Below are 19,575 nucleotides of genomic sequence, written 5' to 3'. Positions count from 1 at the left end.
TGGGCAGCCCATTCCAATGGCAAGAGGGCACCTTGCAGACAGCACTACCCCAGGGTGTACAAGAAAGGCACGGGTGTGGCAGGTTGGGACATGGTTTAATGGTCACGTTGGTGTTAGGTTGACTGTTGGACTCAATGATGTTGGAGGTCTTTTCCAAGCCAACCAATTCTCTGATGATTCTATGCTTCAGGCAGGCTGGGCACATGGCTGCAGTGCCAGGCACGGGCAGACTCCCAGCCCTATATTTAATTGTTGTGTGTATATATATATATATATATATATATCCTTTTACTTTTGGTGTTGCTTCTACACTGTGGCTTTGAGGAATCCCATGATAAATGCCACTTTCTGTGTTAAAAGGAGGACGTCTTGGAAGGCAGGGGAGGGAAGCTGAATCACAGCCTGTGTTTTTGGTTGGAAATGTGTCTCGGGTCCCGAATGTTTTCCATCACACTGGCGGGTTTGTGTGGGTTCACCTGGGCAGGAAGCAGCGGGGTAAAGCGATACCCCACGGGGCGCAGGCAGCCCTGCTCCAACACCCCCTTTCCCTAAACCCGATAGCAGCCAGCAGCTCCTAATGCAATAAGCAGCCACTTTATGGCAGCTCTTGCACCATGTGCAAAAATTATTAGTTGCAACGTTTTGCTGGAAAAAAGCAAGGGGGGTGTGCAGACGAGAGATGCACGAAGGTATTCGCTCCACAGCCCCATCCTGCTGCTGGCGTGAACACCCCACCCGGCTTTCCCCGCTAAGCACCTCCTGCCTGCTCTCACCACTCTTAAATTCTCAGATGGAAGGGAAACAAAACCCCTCTCGGTCTGTGAATTCAGCTGAAAACTATGTGGGGTTTAGCAAGGTTGTGTCAGCTCTGCATCAGTCCTTGCTAAATAGCTGAGGGAAAGAAACTGTTTCCGGTGTCCATCGGATTAGGTATTGTCTGGGATGCTTTCTGCAGGAGGAAAACTAATCGTGGGCTGAGGCTGGCTCACTGGGCAGCAAGTGGTGCCCTGACCTCCTGCCCTCTCCTCCCCGGCACTGAGGTCTGGAGCTCAACCACTAACCAGTGGGATTCACCCAGTTTGCAGAAGCAAGAGCTTTCTTTTGAGATGTTGCCACTTCTTGGAAGAATTTGGTTTTCCATCCAGGATATAAAAATACTTCTTCCCCCCTGCCCCCCCTCAGTGCTGGGGGGGAGGTTGTTTTGTTCTTTTTCCTTCGTCCTTCACTGGCTAAGGACAGAATCACCAAGCCATGGAGTTGTTTGGATTGAGAGAGACCTTTCGGATCATGAAGTCCAACCTCTTCCCCGGCGCTGCCAGGTCACTGCTACACAATGTCCCCCAGCACCACATCTCCACGGCTTTGAAACCTCTCTGGGGATGAAGACTCCACCACTACTCTGAGTGGCTTGCTCCAGGCCTTGACAATCCTCAAGGGGAAGAAATTGTTCCTCACATCCAACTTAAACATTTCCTGGAGCAAATTGAGGCTGTTTACTTGTTCCCTGAGAAAAGAGACCAACCTTTACCTGGCTCCAGCTTTCTTTCACAGTTGTACAGAGCCAGAAGGTCTCTCCTCAGCCTTCTTTCCTCCAAGCTGAACAACCTGAGTTCCCTCAGCTGCTCCTCACAAGATTTGTGCTCTAGACCCTTCACCAGCTTTATTGCCCTTCTCTGGACCCACTCCAGCCCCTCAGTATCCTTCTTGAAGTGAGGGACCCAAACCTGACCCCAGGATTTGAGATGTGACCTCACTAGGATCTTCTCAGGATAAAACTCTGCTCTGTCAGAAACAAAGCAGTTGCTGAGCAGCAATAAATGGAGATACAGCACGAGGACAACTCCCTTGCATCCATGTCTGCTCCCAGTCCATCCCAGCATCCTGACACCCAGCCTGCCCTCCTCCAAGCCACCCTTTAATCTTCCTCACCGCGTGTTTCTAAACTGAGAGCTACAATGATCAGCCAGAGCAAGCCTTGGGCTGGCTGCTTTGGGTTTTTTTCAAAGCTGCTTTGCAAAAAAAAACACATCCTAAAGAGGAAAATGTGCTGCCTGCTTCTGCCCTGGGACAGGACCAGCAAAGCTGGAGAGGGGAGCAGGGGACACGAGGCCTTTGCACATCATGCCTCACCGAGGCCAAGCCCAGGCAGAGCTCGGGGGGTTACTTTCCCCTTTAATCAAATGCCAGGTTTTAGCCCAGGATTTAGATGGTCAGATCCAAAAATCCCTGGAAGGCAGGGCTTGGTGCAGCAGGAACACAGATGCTGCCTTTACCCCACTGCTGTAATTATGCCACCAAACTTAGAAAGCAGCGGAAGAGCCGCGTGTAGCTCTGCAATTAGGAGGCTGGTTAATTGCAGGGCACTTGTGTATTGTTTTTCCTCTCCCTGGTTCCAGTTGCCAACAACCAACTGAGCATCAGGAGCAGCACTTCAAACATAGCAGTACCAGCTCAGAATCGCGGGATCATTTGGGTTGGAAGAGGCCTCTAAGATCACCAAGTCCAACCATCGACCCAGCACCACCGTGGCCACTGAACTGTGTCTCCATGTGCCATGCCTACATGTTTTAGCAGCACCTCCAGGGATGGGGACTCCACCACCTCCCTGGGCAGCCTGTTCCAGTGCCTGACCACACTTTCAGTAAAGAAGTTGTTCCTAATGTCCAACCTAAAGCTTCTCTGGTGCAACTTGAGGCTATTTCCCCTCTTTCTATCACTTGATTGTAGGGAGAAGAGACCAACACCTACTTCACTACCACCTCCTTTCAGCTTGTGTATTCTCTGAGCATCATGAATGTGACCACACAGCTCTGGGGACAACAGGCTTGGCACCCCAAAGGTGACCCAGCAGAGACCTGTTGGGTGAAGAGCAGCAGGTAGAGTTGGCTGGAACATCCAAATTGGGAAGGAGTCACCAAAATAGGTATCTACTCAGGGAAAGATGTCTTCTTCTTGGTTTGGAAGAGGTCATGAAAATTATATGAGGGCTGGAACCCCACTGCTGTGAGGCCAGGCTGAGAGGGTTGGGATTGTTCAGCCTGGAGAAGAGAAGGCTTCAGGAAGACCTTCTTGAGGTCTTTCAGTACCTAAAGAAGCTAATAAGAAAGCTGGGGACAGACTTTTGAGCAGGGCCTGTTGTGACAGGATAAGGGATGTTTGGTTTAAACTAAAAGAGGGAGATTTAGACTGGATATTTTTTTATGCTGAGGGTGGTGAGACACTGACCCAAACTGCACAGAGAGATGGAAGATGCTCCATCTCTGGAACCATTCCAGGTCGGCTTGTTCTGGGGTCTGAGCAACCTGCTCTAGCTGCAGATGTCCCTGCTGACTTCAGGAGACTGGGCTAGATGGGCTTGTCCAGTGATGATCCTTCTTACCCAAAGCACTCCATGACTCTGTGATTCAGGCAATAGAAATGGTTCTCCTGCCTCTGGGACTCCCTTTCTCCTGCCCAAAGCACACTGGCCAGCCTCAGGAACAGTCAGCCTGGAATTAAAATGGATCAAGGCGTGGGAATCAGCAGCAGTGATGGAGAGGAGATGGGAGAGCAGCTGATTCATATCGTGCTGCCCCTGCAAACCCTGCACAGAAATCTGCTGCTCTTCAAGGCAAAGCATGATCCAGAAGAGCTCTGCTTTATCTCCTCGCTGCGTGACTCATCCTCAGAGCACTGAGTTGGGCTTCCTACGGAACAGTGACGGATGTACACGTCCAGCAGACTGGCTTTGTGTCAGGGATTTCACACCACTGGCAGCTCCATCCTTGTATGTGAAGGAAAGGAGAGTCCAAGAGAAAAATCCCAGTTGTTCCAGCCTGACACAATTGGGCATGAGTTGGTTTGGGCAGTGCCAGCCTGAACCCCCTGCACTTTCTCACTGATGCTGCTGCACTTCTGGGGTTTAAGAAGGAAAAGCCTCCAGAGATGCTCACCAGCCCTTAGGCTGTAAAAAGCTTCCACAGATTTATCTAGCTGGGCATCAGGAGAAGAGATGCATGGGGAGATCCAGAGCACACCCCTGGTGTAGCTTGGGCAAGACCAAATAACTGAGCAGGGGTGGAAAATCTCAAGAAGCACCTAGCATCTTCTGCAGGACAGCTGTAGGCTGATTGTGCTGCCAAGAGCAGGGATGATAACACTCAAACACCAGGATGAAAGCATTCTGGAAGTGGGAACAAATTTGAGGAGAAAGATGGGGGAGTTTTACGTTCCCACCTGAGCTGGGGTCTCCTGCAAACCATTCTTGGGTTTTAAGATGATCTTGACCCTATAAAACGACCAGGCATGGTGGCATTTCACCCCTTCAAATCCAGAAGCATACTGCTGCTGGCAAATGTCACCAGCAGGCATCCCTTTGGATGCCCAAAGCAGTCACCGCTGTGAGACCTCTGTCCCCTCACTGTGGTGGCAGCAGGAGCACTGCTGAAGGAGCTGAGCACATCTCCCGTGCCGTGCAGGAAGGCTGCTCCTCTTGTTTTCACAGCTGATGTCACTTCTGGAGAGCCTGCTGCAGAACTCCTCTGGGGAGGAAACGCGGCAGAGGGTTGGCCAGCAGCTGTGGCCACCACTGCCTGCACCTGGGCTTGCCTCGGAGCAGCGCCAGTGGAGAGGCTCCGGGATCTGTGGCACGAGAGGCTTTCCAGGGATGAGCTGTAGCTCCAAAGCCCTGCTGAGGTCTGTGTGCTCATCAGCAGCATCACTGGGTGATGCTCTAGTGAGATCTTGACGTGCAGAACCACTGAGGTCTTAGAATCATAGAACTGTTTTGGTTGGGAAAGACCTTTCAGAGCATGAACTCCAACCACTAACCCAGCACTGCCAGGTCACCACTAACCCACGGCCTTCAGCACCACATCTCCACAGCTTTGAAGCCCCTCCAAGGATGGGGAACCCCACCACTGCCCTGGACAGCCTGTTTCAGGCCTTGACAATCCTCAAGAGGAAGAAATTGTTCCTAGTGTCCAACCTAGACCTCCACTGGGGCAACTTCAGGCCATTTCCTCTTGTCTTGTCAATTGCTTCTTGAGAGAAAAGACCAACCCTTACCTGGCTTCTGCCTCCTTTCTGGCAGTTGTAGAAGGCCAGAAGGTCCTCCCTCAGCCTCCTTTACTCCAGACTAGAAACCTGCTGCTCCTCACAAGACTTGTGCTCTAGACCTCTCATCACCCTTGTTGCTCTTCTGTGGACCCACTCCAGCACCTCAATGTCCTCCTTGGAGTGAGAGGCCAAAACCTGAACCCATTATTCAAGGTGTGGCCTCTCCAGTTCCCAGTCCAGGGGAACAATCCCTGTCCTAGTCCTGCTGCTGCACTGCTACAGATAAAACCTGGCTGTGGAGAAAGGCCAGAGAGCTCCTTCCCTTCTTTCCTGCAATGATCTGCTCTCAGACTGCAATCAGCAGAAGGGACTCCACACCCATGTGTCTGAGCAGACTGTCTGGGCTCTCTGTCACTGCACCCTGCTGTTGAAACCCTCCCAGAAGGCCGTGGAGAGCTCAGCCGAGCCCGGTGCATGCCTGTCCCCAGCAGCCAGTGTCACAGTGCAGCTGCCATCGGCTTGTCCCCCCCTGCAAAAAACAACAGGCGAAGAAAGAGCACTTTTGTTCCTTCCTCCTCTATTGACACAGCTGGGAGGGCTGGAGCTGGGGGAGGTTCCACCTCTGGAGAGCCAAGAAACCTCTACATGCTTGCTTCTACAAAGCACCTCAGGCGGTGCTGGAAGAGGCAAAGCTCCTCCACTCACCTCATGTGGGCTTGTTGGGTGCAGCCAGAGCATCCTTCAGCCCACGCCAGGACCCCAAGAGAGGTGGCAATGAGGAAAGATCTCACCTCAGCTGCTCCTGGTGGGTCCACTTAGATCTGAGAGCTACAGGGAGCACTGCTCCTGGGGTGATGGTGATGTACAACCCCAGATCTGCTCTGCAAACTGAGTCCAGCTGAGCTGCCAACCCCTCCCACACCCGCCCTCATCCAAGGCAGGAATGGTCTATAATCCCACAGGATTTGTGCCAGGGCTTATCCATGCTGACCTCTCCATATGTCTTTGCCTACCCCTACCCAGATCATCCTCCTGGCTTGGTCAGACAGAACACGATGCTGGCACAGACCAAGCAGCCAAACTGGGATGTGCTGTGAGCTCCTTGGCCAGCCCTGTGTCACTCTGCTTTTGCCTCAAAAGAACCAAGTCCTTCTCTCCTTTCCATTTCTGTGTTACAGATGTGCAGAGCAGCTTATTCCAAGCTCCCCATCAGCATTATAGCAACATGGGGAAGGGATTCACTAATAAACTGTAGAGAAGATCTAGATCTCTTCCCATCGATGAACTTTTAGGTGGGAAAAAATGAGATTAGCTGGGATTTTGGGAGGAATCTGGTTCAATCCCTTAAGGCAGAATCTCCCCTTCAAGCCAAACCTGAGGCTTCATCCAGCCAACATTTGAGAGGTCAGGCACTGGAACAGGCTGCCCAGGGATGTGATGGAGTCACCGTCCCCTGGAAGTGTTCAAAAGCTGTGGAGGTGTGCTGCTAAGAGACATGGTTTAGTGAGTGTGGTGTTGGGTTGATGGTTGGAGTTGTTGTGCACTTGCAGCCCAGAAAGCAGATCCTGGGCTGCATCAGAAGTGTGGCCAGCAGGTCGAGGGAGGTGATTTCCCCCTCTACTCTGCTCTGCTGAGACCCCACCTGGAGTATTGCATCCAGTTCTGGAGCCCCCATTACAAGAAGGATGTGGAGGTGCTGGAGAGTGTCCAGAGAAGGGCCATGAGGATGCTCAGAGGGCTGCACCACCTCTCATATGAGGACAGACTGAAAGAGTTGGGGCTGCTCAGTCTGGAGAAGAGAAGGCTCTGAGGTGACCTTATTGTGGCCTTCCAGTATCTGAAGGGAGCCTACAAAAAACTTGGGGAGGGACTTTTCAGGATATCAGTGAGTGACAGGACTAAGGGGAAGGGAGTGAAGCTGGAGATGGGTAGGTTCAGGCTGGACATGAGGAGGAAGTTGTTCAGCATGAGAGTGGTGAGAGCCTGGACTGGGTTGCCCAGGGAGGTGGGTGAGGCTTCATCCCTGGAGGTGTTCAAGACCAGGCTGGATGAGGCTCTGGCCAGCCTGATCTAGGGTAGGGTGTCCCTGGGCATGGCAGGGGGGTTGGAACTAGATGATCCTTGTGGTCCCTTCCATCCCTGACTGATTCTATGATTTTAGAGGTCTTTTCCAACCCAAATGACTATGATTCAATGAGAACATGAAGCATCCTGCTTCACCTTCAAGCATCTCTCTCCTGGGATATTGCCATTGGTTTGCATGGAGCTCAGGCCATATCCAGCTGTGTGATTGGTAGGTTTGCTCCTCTTTGCTTCCAGCCTCTGAGGCAAGAGACAATACCAAAAGCATTCCCTGATCTCTCTGCCTCTCCCAAGTGACAAGCAAAGCAATAAAACATATTTTTTCTTTTTTTTAGGGAGCTGTAATTTCTTTTTAAACCATTTTCTTCCACTTAGAAGTCAAAGAAAATCCTGCCCTGCTGGCAGAGCTGCAGCATCCCTGTCCTGCCATCAACGTATAGAGGGCTGCAGTTGATGGCAGTGGAGATGGGGTGGGGGAAGAGAGGAAAATTCTTATGGCATTAAGGGTCTGTTTTCCATCTTTTTCATGAACCTTCCTCAAAGGAAGAGCTTGAGCTGCTTGATGGAGGACAAATTAAAGCTGTCTTGTCTGCAGGACAGAAGTTTAGCCCCAGACATCACTGTGGAACTGAGGATGGTAGTGAGGGGGAGGAGGGTAATGGCTTTCTGGCCTGAAAAACTACTTGAGGCTTTAGATCTGGGGCTAAGAAGCAAGAAGAAACGGCATAGGCAGCATCCCCACACCAGCAGGAAATCAGAAGCAGCAGCACCAGGATTGCCTGCCCTTGGCATGGGAGATCAACCTCAGCATGAAGCAGTGGGCACTGAGGTTGCTCCTCAGGAGCAGATCTCCCTCCCTCATCAGAGCATGGATCAGGACAAATCCCATAGCTCAGGCACCTCTCCTGGCAGCTCCTCATTAGTGCATCTCTTGATGAGGTTGATGGGAAGCAGATGAATGGCTGATATGGCATGGTGGTGAGGGATGCATGGTGGATCTGGAAGTCTGGGGTACCTGTCACTTGTCTGTGGATCACCAGGGATTCGGATCCAGACCACTTCTCTCCTTCAGACTCCCTCCAGCCCTTGCACAGGAGACATCTGCAGTCTGCACCTGCAGCAGCTGCTTTCCTGGGAAGCAGCAGGACTGATAGATGGTGCTTGCTGCTGGTCAAGAATGCCTGACCCACACACCTCACCCCTGTGAGCATACTCCTTCAGCACCCAGAGCTGGTTCTGAGCCATGGCCATCCTCTGAGCACCTGGTTTGAGTCTCCTGATCAAAGATGATCACATACCTGGCACCTGTGGATCCCCTGTCCTACTTGGGCTCCTCACGGGCTCTGGATGTGTGGAGCTTCCTGATGTGGCAAATTCCAAAGGCTGGAGAGGCCATTCCTGCTCATCCTGGGCAGATCCTCCTGCACTTGTATTTGTCCCGTGCCACTCAAAGGTGGCCAGCTGCTTAAGGGGTGCTGGATCTGTGGGAGAAAGGAACAACCAAGTTCAGCAGGGGATAACTGCCTGGGGATGCTGGAGATGGCATCAGGGACCCCAAGGAACCACACCCAGAGCACAGGAACTATTTGGCAAAGACTCTGATGAGGAAGCTGCCAAAAGCCAAGAGCTGCTGTGTACCAAGGGATGCTGGCCACTTTCTCCCTGCCTTACAGACTACTTTTTATCCTGCTTCTCTAATTCAGAGATGAGGAATGAGGAAAAAAGGTTCAAGACAGATCCACAGTGGGGGGTTGGTGTGTCTGCCACTGCCTGTCACAGACTTCGTGTCCAAGTCCTCCTCTCCATCACCTTCCCCCGGGACGATGACCAGGCTGGACACACAGCCCAACACCCAGCATCCTCCTCACTCCATGCTGTGGGAAAAGTTGTTCTCAAAAGCCTGCCAACATCTTCAAATCTCTCCTCTGCTCTCCAAATGATCTTCAAGTTGGTTTGGGAGACAGAGACCCTCCTCCTTCTACGTACCTCTGCATCAGACCATGGACATGCCCTGGACCATCACAAAATACAAGAGTATAGAGATGCAGGAGCAGTTACACTTTAAGCCCAGCTTAAGGCATTGCACAAATCAAGTCTGATTCATCCCCCATGTCCTGGGAGGAGGCTGTGTGGACTCTGCTTGTTAGCAACATGGGACTCGTTACAAACCAGAGTGAACCCACCCACATCCCTGCTAATCCACTGCTGGTGAGCAGAGCTCCCAGTGCTGGCTGCTTGGGCCTGCTCTCATTTCAGAGTCATTTGCTGCTGCTTCAGGAAAGCTTTGCACTCTTGCCTTCATTTCCCAAAGACAAGGTGTGGATGCCTTTTTAGGGTAGAATTTTGGGCAGACAGCCACAGAAGCAAAGCAGAAAGGGGGTTTCCAACTATCCAGATGGGCACAACCCTGAAAACATCATCCCAACATCCGTGCCATGCAGCAGCTCTAGAATCAGGACACGACCTGTTTCCCTTGCCCCAGGTGACAGCAGCAAAGACAGATGTTCCCTACAGCAGGGGAGCACCCAGATCTTACTCAGGCCACAGTCCTGGACTCCTTAGAATCATTAAGCTTGGAACAGACTTCTAAGATCATCATGCCCAACCATTAACCCAACACCACCATGCCCACTAAATCAAGTCCTGAAGCACCATGTCTATACTTCTTTGAAGCATCAAATCTCCCTGAGCAAGCTGTGAGCTACAATCTTGTCTCTTCTGCAAGCCCCCAAGCTTGTTGAATGGTCTCAGATTGAGCCCTTGGTCATCCCTCATTGGCCATGGTCCTTGGATCTGAGGTCTGGGTGATCCATACCCAACTGCACCCGATGCTGAAGGTTTAAAATTCCCCCCCAAAGTTTGAAGCACGACATGAAGCCACTTCAAAGAGCTGCAGCTTCCTACTTGATAACATCAGGAGTCTGGATCAAAGCCTGCATCCTAGGAAGTCCAGCGAGGGAAGGGAAAATAAATCTGCTTCCTCCAGAGCATTCCTCACTGCTGAAAATCAACTGCTGGCTTAGAAAAATCAGACCACAGTGTTAAGATTCTAGATGATGCCAAAAGGTGCTTGGAGGTCTCTTCCAACCTGGTTGATTCTATGATTCTATGATTGTCTGATGGCTTTAGGAGGATTGGAGGTGGTTTACTTGCAGAAGGAATGGGTGGCAGCAGGTCTCTGGTGCTGTTTGAAATTGATCTTGGACATCAGGGTGCAATAAAATCTGCTCCACGTGGAAATGTGGCTCCAGCTTGCCCCACCCCAAAGGAGACAGGAGCAAAGGGGAAGGTTGCAAGCACAGCCTGAGATGGAGCAGGCAGCTGGGGACAACTGGCACAGCCATGCATGAGAACCTATGCCCCAGCAAAGGATGTGCCTGGAAGGTCATGACTTTGGGAGCATCCCATGCCCTGGTGCCTCTCAGCAGCTGGAGGCAAATATTCCTCTAAGGCAGTGAAATGGCCACACGCAATAAGAAGTCCAAGCTGGCCAACACAAGAAGCAGCCATGGGCAGTGTTGGTGCCCATGGCTGACTCCGGGCAGAGGTCTTCCACCTGGCTTTGCAAGTACCATCACTAAGAGCCAAAGCAGATCACCCGGTTCATAAAGCCAGCTCTGACCACACCACCTTGAATCAACCCCATTTCACCTTCCAGCAAGGCCCCCCAGACCCTGTGAACACCCTTAGCCCTGTACCACATAAGCAGGCTCTGCTGGATGGAGCAGAGTCCCACAGCACCAGCAACCACAGGCAGCTCTGGAGGGGTTTGGGATGCTCAGAGCCACCCTGTGCCACCCAGCACTGTCAAGAGCATGGAGAAAGGGTGTTGAGGACAAATCCGAGGATGTGTGCCACAAAAGCCTGTGCTATGGATGTACTCTGAATTAGCAGTGAGATCCCTCCTCTAAACTCACTCTGTAACACTGGGATGCACTTGCCAGTTCCCGATACCCAAGCACGAGGAAGAACCTGGACCTGGGTGGGTTCCAGCTCCATCTCATCCTCCTGCCCCTCATTTCACATTCTGACCTGGGTGGGTTCCAGCTCCATCTCATTCTCCTGCCCCTCATTTCACATTCTGGACCTGGGTGGGTTCCAGCTCCATCTCATCCTCCTGCCCCTCATTTCACATTCTGACCCGGGTGGGTTCCAGCTCCATCTCATCCTCCTGCCCCTCATTTCACATTCTGACCTGGGTGGGTTCCAGCTCCATCTCATTCTCCTGCCCCTCATTTCACATTCTGACCTGGGTGGGTTCCAGCTCCATCTCATTCTCCTGCCCCTCATTTCACATTCTGACCTGGGTGGGTTCCAGCTCCATCTCATCCTCCTGCCCCTCATTTCACATTCTGACCTGGGTGGGTTCCAGCTCCATCTCATCCTCCTGCCCCTCATTTCACATTCTGGACCTGGGTGGGTTCCAGCTCCATCTCATCCTCCTGCCCCTCATTTCACATTCTGGACCTGGGTGGGTTCCAGCTCCATCTCATCCTCCTGCCCCTCATTTCACATTCTGGACCTGGGTGGGTTCCAGCTCCATCTCATCCTCCTGCCCCTCATTTCCCATCCTGCAGGGTGCAGGGACAGCAGACCCTTTCTCCATCCCCCTCCTGCTCCATGCTTAGTGCCTTTCAGGAACAGGGCTTTATTGCTTTGGCTCGCCAGCCCCAGATGAATAGCTCTGGGCAGAAGCGAGCAGACAGCATCCCCTGCGTTCCACCCGTCATATGAAAACCAGATGCCACAAGCAGGGCTACAAATCAGAGCTGACAGGGGGACGAGAGGCTGACTTAGCAACTGAGAGAGGGCACGGACCTTTAGAAAGGGGGCTACTGTGCAGCCCTCCCTGACAGCCCCCAAATTGTAACAATACCCTCCCCAGCCTGTGCCACAGAGCCTGGAAAGTGCTGAGAATCATCAAATCCATGCCACAGAGCCTGAACAATGCCAATGATCAGCATTGATCAGGTCCCTGCTCAGCCTGATGAGACGTCAGCCACTCCTCCCAGTTTAGTATCACCAGCAAACTGGCTGAGGGGCCACCTTCTTCCTTCACCCAGGTCACTGATGAAGATGTTGAATATGAGTGGAACCCTGTGTTTATCCCTGGGGAGCATCATGAGCTACAGCCCTCCAACTAGACCTTGCACTGCAAAGCACAGCCATGCTCAGAGGGCAAGGTGGATACACATCCTGATGAGTACCATGCTCTAATGACCTGCCGTCTTGCAGAGGGAGAGCTGATGAAGCAGCCAGGCTAACCTCGAGTGACAGCCATGATTTGTTATCTCATCCCAGGAATGAACAAGAGCCATGTGCAGTAAATGCCAAGTTCAGGCCCAGCCCTTGCTGGGGCACTCACAATGAAATCAAACATCAGGGCTTATAACAACCTTCTCGTGGACATCCCCAGCGAGGCCTAGCAGGAAGTGGGAGGTGGCTGCCAGGAGAAGCACTTCCAAAGCTGCAAAGTCAGGGGGTTGGTGATGGATGTGGCTGAGGATATGGCGAGGCTGGGACCCGGGCTGGGAAATGAGCTCCAGCCTGCCTGGCCAGAGCACTGTATCATTAGAGTGGACATCTCCCACATGTGCAGCACTATCAAGGTATGCATCTCCCACATCTGCAGCACCCATCAAGGTGTGCATCTCCCACATCTGCAGCATCATCAAGCTGTGCATATCTCATGTCTGCATCTCCCACATCTGCAGCACCCATCAAGGTGTGCATCTCCCACATCTGCAGCATCATCAAGCTGTGCATATCTCATGTCTGCATCTCCCACATCTGCAGCACCCATCAAGGTGTGCATCTCCCACATCTGCAGCATCATCAAGCTGTGCATATCTCATGTCTGCATCTCCCACATCTGCAGCACCCATCAAGATGTGCATCTCCCACATCTGCGGCACCCATCAAGATGTGCATCTTCCACATCTGCGGCACCCATCAGGACCTGCATCTCCTGTTTAACCCTGGAGCTGCACAGAGGAAGTCCCAGCACAGACATCTCACAGGCAAACAGGGCTAAGACCTCGATTTCCCACACTGAGTACTAATTCTTCACAGAGAGAGTGATTTCCCATTGGAATGGGCTGCCCAGGGAGGTGGTGGAGGCACCGTCCCTGGGGTCTTCAAGAAAAGACTGGATGAGGCACTTAGTGCCATGGTCTAGTTGATTGGATAGGGCTGGGTGATAGGTTGGACTGGATGATCTTGGAGGTCTCTTCCAACCTGGATGATTCTATGATTCTATGTCCAGAGGTGCCATTCCTGGCCTCATGACTCATCCAGCCCCACCAAGAAGTCATCCCAGCCAGGGTGCAGGGCTGCTGCACTGAAATATTCTCCTAAAGCTGAAACTTCACAAAGCTGGTGCCACCCTTGTTCAAAGCGTGGTGGTTTTGCTGCTGCAGAATTTCCTGTCCTGCTCCTCCTGCAAGCCAGGCCTGCCAGCGGCAACGTCCTGACAGCTGCGGGAGGGATGTCAGATTGCAAAATCCATCGGGATGCAGACAGGATCCGTGCTGTGTGAGCTCTGTAACCATCCCAAGGACCTTGCTGTGAACTCAGGGTTGTGAAACTCTCCTCGGCCGACATTCCCACCCGGGGAGCTCTGTCTGTGTGGCTCGTGCAGCTCCCAGGAAGGAATTCTTTCTAGGATAAAGGGAATTTTCACAGCAACCTGCTACTGCCTCCTAACAGCCCTCGCTGCCGTTACAGCCCAGGGAAGGCTTGGACTTTGGTAGCTGAAGGGATTGCTGCAACCAGCTGGCAGCAAGGATTGCTCAGATTGTGGAAGTGCTTGGGATGAAAAGTATGTGATAAATTAAGATTACTACTCTTCTCCCCCCCCCCCCCCCCCCAAGTCAGCCACTGGTTTCCAGCTTGGTGCTGGCCAGAAAGTCTCACCGAGGGATTCTGGCCTCACCCCGAGAGCTTGTGGTTGAATGAAAGCAGATATTTTACACCAGCATCCAGGCTTCTCAGACTCACAGACAACTCACCACAGATTTCATAATCTCTCCCAGAATTAATTATCCCAGCCTCTCCAAACCTTCCTGCTTCAATTACTCAGTGCTGCAGCTCCAGCAGCTGAGCCAACGATGTGCCACGGGAGAGCCTCTGCTGCCAGGTTCCTGCCCCCCCCCCGGGCAGGTAGATTCAACTGGATTCTTATATTTTTGCACCAAAACTCGACTTAAAACTCATTAATCTGGCTCCAGCTGCTTTGAGGTCGGAGATTTGCTGCTGCTTGCTGCTGTGCCAGCCCCCACAGCATCCACAGGCACTCACAGCATCATTTTACACTTACTCATTAACAAAAACTAATCCTGAGGAGTGAAAAACAGCGAGCTGAAGGATGGGATCTCTCCAGGACACTCTGGGAAACACCCACCTTGCTCCCAATTCCTTGCTCCTAACTCCCTGCTTCCAGTTCTTTGCTCACAATCCCCTGCTTGCAATTTCTTGCTCACAATCCCTTGTTTGCAATTCCTTGCTTGCAATTCTTTGCTCATAATCCCTTGCTTGCAATTCCTTACTCACAATTTCCTGCTTGCAATTCTTTGCTCGTAATCCCTTGCTTGCAATTCCTTACTCACAATTCCCTGCTTGCAATTCTTTGCTCATCTCTTGCTTGCAATTCTTTGCTCACAATCCCTTGCTTGCAATTCCTTGCTCACAATTCCCTGCTTGCAATTCCTTACTCACAATCCCTTGCTTGTGATTCCTTGATAGCAGTTCCTTTTGCTTGTAGTTTCCTGCTCACAATTCCTTGCTCACAACTCCTTACTCCCAGTTCCTTGCTCACAAATCCTCCATTGGTAGCCCCTTGTATCATGCCCAACTTGCAACCTTCTCATCCCTATCCCTGCACCTTTTAGTGAGATCAGCACTCCAGGGTCACATGCCAAGCATGGGCTCCATGGCACATCCTGGTGGAACAACGCCTTGATGGGAGAAGATGTGGGAATCCTCCCTGTCACCATCACCCTCCCGTGTCTCTGAACACTGGCCAAGGAAAACACCATTGTGTTGGGAGCAGACAAGGAGCCGGTGCCAGCGAGATCTGAACAGCAGCTCATTGTGTGCCGCCGGCTGCCGGCTCAGCTCGGGGTTAGGTCAGCCCAAGTGTGCAGCTTTTCACTTCCAGCTTCCCTTAATGGGGAGAGGAAATGAGAAACATCACACAGGAGGGCTGGTGTGCAGGGAAGGGAAATGTGGAGGAGGAAAGTAATTCTCCATCCCAGAATCAGAGAGTCATGGAATCTTTAGGTTGGAAGAGACCTTTCAGCCCTTGATTCCAAGCATTAACCCAGCACTGCCAGGTCACCACTAAGCCATGCCCCTCAGCACCACATCTGCATGGCTTTGGAACCCCTAGAGGAACAAGGTCTCCATCTCTGCCCTGCGCAGCCAGGTCCAGGCCCTAACAACCCTCAAGGGGAACAAATTGTTCCTCATGTCCAACCTAAACCTCCTCTGGTGCAACCTGAAGCCATTTCCTCCTGTCCTGTTGCTTGTTCCATGGGAGAAGAGCCCAACCCCCGCCTGGCTCCAGCCTCCTTCTGGGAGTTGCAGAGAACCAGAAGGTCTCCCCTCAGTCTCCTTTTCTCCAAGCTGAGTAATCTCGGGTCCTTTGGCTGCTCTTCACAACACTTGTTCTCCAGATCCTTCACCAGCTTCGTTGCCCTTCTCTGGACCTGTTCAGCACCTCACTGTCCTTCTTGGAGTGAGCAGCCCCAAACTGAACCCAGTATTTGAGATGCAGCATGACCAGTACTAAATACAGGGCGAGGCTAATCTCTGATCTTGCTGATCCAAGCCAAGACCCTGTCGGCCTTCTTGGCCACCTGGGCACACAGTGCCTCATCTGCAGCCAGCTGCTGACAGACACCTCCAGCTCCTTTTCCTCCTTTTCCTTCCACGGAAGCTTGACTGCTGTCAGGCTGTCTGGGTGTCCTTGCACTCGGCCACCCTGGTGTTCCCTGCACGTGCCACCGGCAGGCTGTCAGTGAGCAGCATTGCTCCTTCTGCTCCAAGAACTTCCCAGGCCCTTGTTTTGGTTTCAGGAAAGATAAAATGTCAACATCTTCAGGCACGGAGGGACGGCTGGCTAGCCTGACCTGTCAGCATCCAGGCTGGAAAACACGCTCGTCAAGCGCTCGGGATGAGGTTCTAATTACTCCCCACATCCCAGCCGGCACAGGCGCAGCAGAGCGCTCCAAGAAAAGCACGTTCCCGACACAGAGAGCTTCCCCCAGAGCTCCACACAGCCTCCTTCGCCCTGCGACCTGCGTTTCGTCTCCAGCAGGTAGCAATTTGCTTCTGGTGGGTTTGCAGCGCCTTAGGAAGAAGCTGCAGCCTTGGTGGGCATTTCCCTGCGGAGGAGAGGAGCGATGGTGTGGGACACAACTCAGGATGGAAGCACCTGAAATGTGCCGCAGAGGTCCTGTGGGCCTTGGGGACGTCTGCCACACCGGTCCCAAAGCACTGCAAGATGCTGCAGGATGCTGACACCTCACCAGAGCTCATCCTCACTTCTGGGAAAGCCAAACAGAGAACGGATCTGCTGCCTCATTTCTTGACAGAGGTCAAACACTCTTCCATCCCTGGAACCATCCCAGTTCAGGCTCTTTGGGGCTCTGAGAAACCTGCTCTAGTTGCAGACCTCGCTGCAGGGGGTTTGACTAGCTGGGTTTTAACATTCCCTTCCAACCCAAACCAGTCTATGATTCTATGACTCTGTGATCTTCATCAACAGCTCCCAGACCCCCAGGAGCCCACCAGGCATCGTAGGCAAAGAAAAAAGCACCAAATTTGCTTGAAGCAAATCCTTGGCTGCCAGCTCCACATCCCAGCTCCTGAGAAATGCAGTTTCTGCTTCCTCACCATAAGAAATCTCCTCTTTACAACTTCCACCTTGACTTTGGACAACCTGCCCTCTCCAGGCAGGGTCCAGGTTCTGGGGAGGCAGCTTCTGCCCAAATCCTTGGCAGCAGTTGTCCCACTGCTGAGGCAGAGCGGGGTAGGGATGAGGGTGCTCCAAGCAAGGGCATATCAGTGCTGCTGGGTGGATTTGTGTTGATCTCAGTTTGCAGGTATGAGAACTGGGCTTTTGTGGCTTCAGATCTCTTCTTTCCTACTCTCTGTATCATCATTTCTGCATCACTGATGGGCAAGGAAAAAAATAAACTCAGTCAATGCCTCAAAAAGGTTCATGAGAGTAAAACTCCTTGGTTTAGAGTAAAAAGGCCCTAGACCAGCCCAGTCACCAGCTCTGAGGGCACTTGACCATGAGCAGGACCAAAGTTGGACTGAAGGGCCAGGACACTCCTCAGAAGCTAGAAGACTCTCCGCAGAGACTGGGACAGGGTGGGGGAACACCTGGATCTGAGCCAGTGCTGCCTCAGTTTCCTCTTCATCCTTTTCCCTGCTTTGGACATTCCAGCTAGACCTTCCCAGATGATAAACCACTGCCTCCTTTAGGCCACGAGGGTATCAGCTCAGGTAGACACTGCCACACTATTCCCAAACACCCTCTTCAAGGGCTGTCCTGGCATCTTCACCCTTATCATCACCTCCCAGCTTGCAATACCCAGGAAGAAAAACTCAAGAGAAGGTAAATAAAGTCCATGCCACTTATGGACCTGCTTGGGGAAGGGTCTGGGGTAGCAAGAGCTGATGCAGGCAGATCATGCCACTTATGGACCTGCTTGGGGAAGGGTCTTGGGCAGCAGGAGCTGATGCAGGCAGATCATGCCACTTATGGACCTGCTTGGGGAAGGGTCTGGGGTAGCAAGAGCTGATGCAGGCAGATCATGCAACTTATGGACCTGCTTGGGGAAGGGTCTTGGGCAGCAGGAGCTGATGCAGGCAGTTCACACAACTTATGGACCTGCTTGGGGAAGGGTCTTGGGCAGCAGTCCTGGGCAGCAGGAGCTGATGCAGGCAGCAGCCAAGCAGGCAGCAGTGCTGGCTGGTCTGCTAGAAGCCCCACGTGGGGGACCTGCCCTCTGCAATCCATTTAGCACTTGGCACTGCTCAAGAGGACTATTTTTAAAAGGTATGCAACTGTCCCAGAAACCCAACTTTGAAGTGTGGTTCAAGGCTTTGTTGTTGTGAAAAGAAAAGTGCTTCCCCCCCTCTCTTTCTCTCCCTTTCTTTAAACGTTTGTAATTAAACGCAAACAAAAGCTGAATTATTGGACCAGAGCTGGTCAGGGCAGGTCAGCTCTGGTCCATCCATCAGGACTGGATGTTGTCCTGCTCTGGTTTCACAGCATATCTGACAGATCTTCCTCCCGCCCTGTGAAATGCTGAGGTTTGATGGCAATTAGAAGGATTTGTTTCCTGGCTGCTGCTAGGTACCAGGAGAGCAGAAGGTTCCTTCTCATCCTCTGCAGTCCACCACTGCTGTATGGAGAACGTTCCTCCAGCCTGGGTGGGGTGGGCAGGAGACTTAGTGAAAGGCAGTGCCAACGGTGATCCCTCAGCAGTGGCCACTGTGGGTTCTGGGAAGGAGAGGAGGTTGCTCTGAGCCTCCCCTGCATCGTCTTCATGTGCATCACTGCTCCCAGCCTCCCTCATCCTCTTCTTCCTCCAAAGAATCTGTGCTTTTCAGGGTCCATGCTTTTAGCTTCCTTTCTGCATCTGCAGAGGTAGGTGATGCCCAGTCCAGGTTGATCCTAGAGCTGTTCCAAGAGGCAACACCAGACAGCCAGTGCCAAATGAACATGGAAGTGTTGTCCCTAAATCTCTGGGCTGGGTCCACAGAGTATCTTGGCTGTGTGTTTGTGGTGTGGCAGGCACAGCTATGAACCTGCTTTAGCTGTTCATCCCTATGGGTCTGGAGAGCAGGGGGAAGTGTCTCCAACTTTGAGTCTGCAGCCAGTTCTTCATGTGAGGAGCCCTGATGCAACAGCACAGAACTACAGAATTGGTTTGGTTAGAAAAGACCTTTCAGGTGATCAAGCCCAACCATTAGCCCAGCACTGCCAGGTCACCACTAAACCATATCTCTCAGCACCCTATCTCCATGGCTTTGAAACACCTCCAGGGGACAGGGGCTCCACCCCTGTCCTGAGCAGCCTGGTCCAGGTCTAGACAATCCTCAAGGGGAAGGAGTTGTTCCTCATGTCAAACCTAAACTTTCCCTGATGCAATTTGAGGCCATTTCCTCTTGCTCTATGGCTTGTTCATTGGGAGGAAAGACCAACCTCCACTTGGCTTCTGCTTCCTTTCAGGGAGCTGTAGAGAGCCAGAAGGTCTCCCCTCAGCCTCCTCTTCTCCAGGCTGAACAACCCCAGCTCCCTCAGCTGCTCCTCACAAGACCTGTGCTCTAGACCCTTCACCAGCTTTTTTGTTCTTCTCTGGACCTGTTCCAACACCTCAATCCTTCTTGGACTGAAGGGCCTAGAACTGAACCCAATATTCGAGGTGCAGCCACAGA

The 19,575-nt window shown here is 52.3% G+C and overlaps 1 protein-coding gene across 10 annotated transcripts in view; it reads right to left on the bottom strand.

Moving 5' to 3' along the window:
• The window catches only part of ZNF469 (zinc finger protein 469), a 243,180-nt gene that overhangs the window by 29,924 nt on the left and 193,681 nt on the right, over nucleotides 1–19,575 (bottom strand). For 7 of the 10 annotated variants that reach the window (XR_010306008.1, XR_010306010.1, XM_064160089.1 and 4 more), the window contains one exon: nucleotides 8,418–8,600. The gene's annotated coding sequence lies outside the window, so the exon portion shown is untranslated. Of the gene's footprint in view, nucleotides 1–8,417; nucleotides 8,601–16,200; nucleotides 16,506–17,874; nucleotides 18,777–18,983; nucleotides 19,036–19,575 lie in introns of those variants that run through there. The other 3 variants (XR_010306013.1, XR_010306011.1, XR_010306012.1) reach the window with 3 other exon arrangements.

Source organism: Pogoniulus pusillus, chromosome 20, assembly GCF_015220805.1.
Source record: "Pogoniulus pusillus isolate bPogPus1 chromosome 20, bPogPus1.pri, whole genome shotgun sequence".
In the NCBI taxonomy this organism is placed as follows: domain Eukaryota; kingdom Metazoa; phylum Chordata; class Aves; order Piciformes; family Lybiidae; genus Pogoniulus; species Pogoniulus pusillus.
Note: the sequence above shows the minus strand (reverse complement) of the source record. Positions and strands in the feature narration are given on the sequence as shown.